Source organism: Gekko japonicus, unplaced genomic scaffold (genome assembly GCF_001447785.1).
Source record: "Gekko japonicus isolate JY-2015 unplaced genomic scaffold, Gekko_japonicus_V1.1 scaffold1556, whole genome shotgun sequence".
Taxonomy (NCBI): Eukaryota; Metazoa; Chordata; class Lepidosauria; order Squamata; family Gekkonidae; genus Gekko; species Gekko japonicus.
The window spans coordinates 98,693-104,696 of NW_015173718.1; the positions used below are offsets into that span (position 1 = coordinate 98,693).

Genomic DNA, 6,004 nt, shown 5'->3' on the forward strand with positions numbered 1-6,004 from the left:
CCGGCACGCAGGGACACTTCCCTTCCCCCCCTCCCTGCGTGGCCCTTCTTCCCCTCCGCCCCGGAGAACTAAAAAGGGCGGGAAAAGGGGCCTTGCCCTGGCAAAAAGCCGCCGCCTCCGGGCCTACTGCCGCCTGAGGAGACAGTGTTGCACCTACCTCCGATTCCCTGCGGGAAGGCGGCTGCTCGCGAGGAGGAGGAGGAGGAAGGAAGGAGAAGGCCGAGCCGAGCCAGGCAATCCCAACGCCCAGCCGGAGGAGGACAGGAAAGGGGGCGTGGCCTCCGCCCCGTCAGTCAGCCGCTCGCTCAGCCCCGGCCTTGGACGGCGACCAAAAAAACAGGCGACCGAAACACCGCGCGCAGCTCGACTCGCTCACTTCCTCCTCTCTCGTTCTCTTCCCACTTTCTCTCTTCCCTCCCCCCACCACCCCCGTCGTCACTACGCGCGATGGTACCGCCCAAGCTTCCATGTCGCTTCCCCGGTTCTTTTCCGCCGCCACCTCCGACCTAGTGGGAGATACCATAGGAAACTGCGGGGGTGGACGGAGGGAGCCGAGTGGGCGCCGAGGTCCCCATGGAGAAGGGTTTGGCTGATAGCCAGTCCTGAACTATATGGGCCGGCTTTCTAGAGAACCCGGCAGGGACGTTTAAAGCTTTCCTTCTCTCCCCCCCCCCCACACCTCCTTTTTACTTGAGAGTAAAGGTGCAATTCTGTGCTCGCTCACCCGGGAGTAAGCACCATCGAAAGTCGTGGCACTTACTTCAGAGTAGATATGCACAGGATTGTTTGTTGCGTGTCTGCTTGAAATAAATGGCGTGGATTTGGCTCCACCACTGCAGAGTCTGGGGTTCCCACCCTCCCCGTTATTAGTTTTGTTTTCAGTCTGGACAAAAAGACGACGTGGGGAAGGGAAGTATGAGAGAGGTTAATAAACTTACGCATGGGGGAGAGAAAGTGGATAGAGAGAACCTTTCCCCCCCTAATACTAGAGTTACCATATTTTAAAAAACAAAAAAGAGGACACGTTTGCTGAATGGCCAAACAAGTGATCAGTATCACAAAACTCATTTTAAATACCCTATTTAATCTGTGATCATTGCTCCTATTTAGGAATATTCCTAACTTTCCAACCCCAAAAGAAAGAGGACACATTCATCCGTGTTTTAAAAAGAGCATGGGCACTAAAATAAGAGGACATGTCCTCTAAAAAGAGGGCACTTGATAACCCTACATAATACTAGAACATGGGAGCATCCTGTGAAGTTGATGGGCAATAGATTCGGGCTGGATAAAAGGAAGATCTTACTTTACTTAAGGAATAATTCGGTTGTGGGATTCTTGGCCAGCAGGACCTGCCCATACACTAGGTGAGCCAGTTTGGTGTAGTGGTTAAGTGTGCAGACTCTAATCTGGGAGAACTGGGTTTGATTCCCCACTCCACTTGCAGCTGATTGATTGGTTGTGTTTTAACTGATGCCTTGTATTTATATTTTATTGTGAATGTATACTGCTTGTCAGTTTTTGGAAGCCGCCCTGAGCCTGCCTGGTGGGGAGGGCGGGGTAAAAGTGAAATAAAAAAATAAAATAAATAAATAAGCCGTAGTTCTGTCAGAAGTGTTCTCTCAAGGACCGTTCTGGAAAGAGCTCTCTCAGCCCCACCTACCTCACAGGGTGTCTGTTGTGGGGTGGGGAGGGAGATTGTAAGCTGCTCTGAGACTCTGAGTGCAGGGTGGGGTATAAATCCAAACTCTTCTTCTTCTTCTCTGTTTACCTTGACTTCCGGGGTGGCAGCCAGACCTCTGGCTCCGGCAAGCAGCATCCCGGGGAAGCATCCCAAGCCCAATGAGTGGACAGCAGGGTCAAATCATAGAGTTGGAAGGGACCTCCAGAGGGTGGCAGCCAGACCTCTGGCTCCCACGTGGGGCAAGCAGCATCCCTGGGAAGCATCCCAAGCCCAATGAGTGCACAGCAGGGTCGAATCATAGAGTTGGAAGGGACCTCCAGGGCCAACTAGTCCAACCCCCTGCACAATGCAGGAAATTCACAAATACCTCCCCCTCCCCACATACCCCCAGTGACCCCTGTTCCATGGCCAGATGACAAAAAAAACCCTCCAGGAATGGCGACCGGCATTTCCCTGGGCGTGTCAGAATGGGGGCCATGAGAACCAAGCACTGATGCAACCCTTCCTGCCCACCCCGGTGCTTCCCTGGCCTTCTTCCTACTTCCCTTGCCTCATTATGGTGGGACGTGGTGTGAAGGCGGGCAGTGGCTTCCTGCCACACTTCCACAAGGTGCCAACTTTGTGCCCTGCCGTCACACACAGGGCAAAGAGGACAGGCACCACCCTTTTGTGGTGGTGGTGGAGGAGGAGGGTGGGCGCCTACGTTTTATTCCTCACAACAACATCCCTGCACGGTCGGTTAGGTTGAGAGTGACTGGCCCAAGGTCACCCAACGAATTTCCACGGCAGACTGAGGAAAATCCCACCTGGGTCTGCCAGATCCCAGCTCAGCACTCTAACCACAGCACTACGTATCCAATGCACAGATTCAGATTTATAAGTAGACAGAGGCTGCTTCGGTGCTGAGGATTTGTCCCACAGGCTCGCAAAGCAAAGTCTTTTGGAATGTCTACACGACCTTGTCTTCCAGCCGTGCTCCTTCCATCACCTCCTGGGGTTTCTCCTGGTTTGCTCTGATGTTTCCAGGGACATCAGAATCAAAGTGGGCTTCCCAACAGTTTGGACGGGAAGTCGTAGGTTTCCAAAGCTCCCCACCCTCGTCCAGCGCCTTTTCCCCGCACTACCACATTCGGGGCTTTGGCCTCCTTTTGTTTTTTTAAAATCAGTAGGAGGTATACTCCCCTGACCTGGATGACCGAGGCTCACCCATTCTCATCAGATCTCCAAAGCCAAGCAGGGTTGGGCCTGGTTAGTCCTTGGATGGAAGGCCACCAAGGAAGTCTAAGGTTGCCACGCAGAGGCAGGCAATGGCAAACCACTTCTATTTGTCTCTTGCCTTGAAAACCCTGTGGGGTTGTGTGGCAGAATTTGAGGTTCAATGAGCCTGGGCCTTTCTGTGTTTCTGTGCTATGTAGAATTGGCTATAGCTGACTTCTGTTTCTTGGTTCTGAAGTCCCATAAGCCTTTGTTCTTTTGCTGGCAGCCTAGGCGTAAAAACTAAAGCCTTGCCCTGTAGATGTACCTTTGCCTGAGTTCACATTCCCCGGCCTTCCAAGTGCCAGGCTCCAAAGCCTGAACATATCTGTCTAGGTCTTCTTGACATTGCAGATAATAAAATATATCTGGGCAAAAGTTCATACTAGTAAAAGTTCGTCTTGTCAGCTGAGGATGGGCTGTTATTTGGCAAGTCTGGTACATTTTTAATTGACTCCAACCTTGATTCCGATTGGCTGAAAAGAGTATAAAAAGGAGGCTTTGCTCAAGGCTGTTTGGCCAGCACCCTGCCTAGGCTTGCGTGAGGGCTTGGTCCACAGTCCAGGAATACTCCTTGTTCTTTCTGAAGTATATACTATATCAGGTACTGGGATTTTCTATATGCTGTTGGGTACTGATATTGAATATATGCTATTAAGTTTTACTCTCTCTTTTTATGTTACACATTGTTTCTTTATGTCAGTAGACTAGTTGTTTAGATTACATATTATATCCTCAAAAAGTTAAAATTTATAATCTATAACCAAGCGATTACATTTTATGAGAAGTAATATTGGCTTACAGAATATATTAAGACTGCCTTTTTAACGCAGTGTTTTGTAGTTTGTTTTTAATTCATTTTTTTAACCACACAATTACAACGATATTTGACACAAAGAACAGTTACCAGCTCGCTTAAACTTGTATATGGTTTTAGAGTTAATAAATACCTTTAAAGTTAAAAGCAACTGTTCTCTCATCAACAGAAGGGGTCACACTCAGCCTGGACTGTGGCTTCTACCTTTTCCATGACTTTTGCAACTATTTCGCATTCACATGGCACGTTCTGCATCCCCCCCCCCTTACCACCTATATATCTCTGGCCAGTTTCTTTATACCCTCCATGCATATGACGAAGAGAGCTGTGTATCTCGAAAGCTTATGCTCCCCGTAGGGGAGGTGTTAGCCGGCGAATGGAATGTCTAGCTCGTAAGCTCAGAAGCCTGATAAAAAGACCTCTTCGGCATTAAGAAGCCTGTAATGGGCCAATCTGGCCAGGCGGTGGCAGTGCGGCGCTATGATTCAAAGCAGCCCAGGAAGAACCAACGGCATCAAGCCAAGCCGAAAAGTGAATGCCTCCAGAACACGTCTGAAGCCTACAGCTGAACAAAAAATCCCCGTCGGCTGCAAAATGTGTGCGATTTAAAGAATTATATGTTGTCCTCCCTTACCCCTATGTAATTGTTAGTCCCTTGTGTGAAACCGTGTAACTGTAAATCGCTCAGAGCCAGCAGCTCTGCCGGATTGAGCAATCAATAAATCAAAAGGTAGTAGTAGTAGTAGTAGTAGTCTTAAAGGTGCTGCTGGGCTTTTTACTATTCTCTCTGTGTTTCTCTCCCTCCAGAGGCCAGAGTTCCCTGGCCAGACTCTACCCACCCACAGAAAATAATCTTAATGGGGTTGAGGATCCAAGGGAGAGGCCTGGACCCCTGAAATTCCCCTACAAGTCACCATAAGACAGCTGTGACTTGATAGCACTTTACATACACATAGTAGGTATATCATCCCAGTGTGCTGCAGCTGTGAAAAAGGCAATCTCTATGTTAGGGATTATTAGGAAAGAGATTGAGAATAAAACGGCCAATATTGTAATGCCCATGTATAGATCTATGGTGCGGGCTCATTTGGAATACTGCATACAGTTCCGGTCCCCGTATCTTAAAAAGGACACTGCAGAGCTGGGAAAAGTACTGAGGAGGGCAACCAAGATTATTAGGGGGTTGGAGCACCTTCCCTATAAGAAAGGGCTGAAGAATCTGGAACTTTTCAATTTGGAAAAGAGATGACTAAGGGGGACGGACACACGATAATGATTTATACAATTATGCATGAGGTGGAGAGAGTTCACAAAGAGAAATGTTTCTCCCTCTCCCGAAACACTAGAACTCAAGATTATCCAATGAAGCTGATGGGCAGTAGGTTCAGGATAGACAAAAGGATATACTACGTAAAAGGAAATACTACTTTACACACAGGATAGTTAAAATGTGATTTTTGCTGCCAGAGGATGTAGTGATGGCCGCAGGAATAAAAAGCTTTAAAGGGGGATTAGATAGATTCATGGAGGATAAGTCTGTCAATGGCTACTAGCCATGGTGACTGAGGGGAACCTCCACATTCAGAGGCGCTAATCCTCTGGATCCCAGAGCCAGGAGGCAACATCAGGAAGGCTTTGGCCTCTATGCCGTTGTTGGGCATCCAGAGGAACTAGTTGGCCACTCCGTGAGATGGGATAGTGGACTAGATGGACTATTGGTCTGATCCAGCAGAGCTCTTCTTATATTCTTATACTGTCGTAACACCCATAGCAATATACCTACTACTGATTTCTGTAAGGCCTCACGCAGCTTGGAAGGCAGCTGGAAAATAATGAGCACAAGGGGATAGAAGGATGAAGACGACATTGGATTTATACCCCGCCCTTCACTATTCAAAGGAGTCTCAGAGTGGCTTATATTCTTATACTGTCGTAACACCCATAGCAATATACCTACTACTGATTTCTGTAAGGCCTCACGCAGCTTGGAAGGCAGCTGGAAAATAATGAGCACAAGGGGATAGAAGGATGAAGACGACATTGGATTTATACCCCGCCCTTCACTATTCAAAGGAGTCTCAGAGTGGCTTTCAATCTCCTTTCCCTCCCCACAACAGACACCCAGTGAGGTAGGTGGGGCTGAGAGAGCTCTGAGAGAACTGTCCTTGAGAGAACAGCTCTGAAAGAACTTGTGACTGACCCGAGGTCACACCAGCAGCTGCATGTGGAGGAGAGGGGAATCAAACCCA

General features: G+C 48.6%; 1 protein-coding gene across 1 annotated transcript in view; it reads right to left on the minus strand.

Moving 5' to 3' along the window:
* The window catches only part of GNB4 (guanine nucleotide binding protein (G protein), beta polypeptide 4), a 56,129-nt gene extending 55,897 nt beyond the window's left edge, over positions 1-232 (minus strand). The window contains exon 1 of the mRNA XM_015423346.1: positions 158-232. The gene's annotated coding sequence lies outside the window, so the exon portion shown is untranslated. The remainder of the gene's footprint in view (positions 1-157) is intronic.
* Positions 233-6,004: the final 5,772 nt, after the last annotated feature.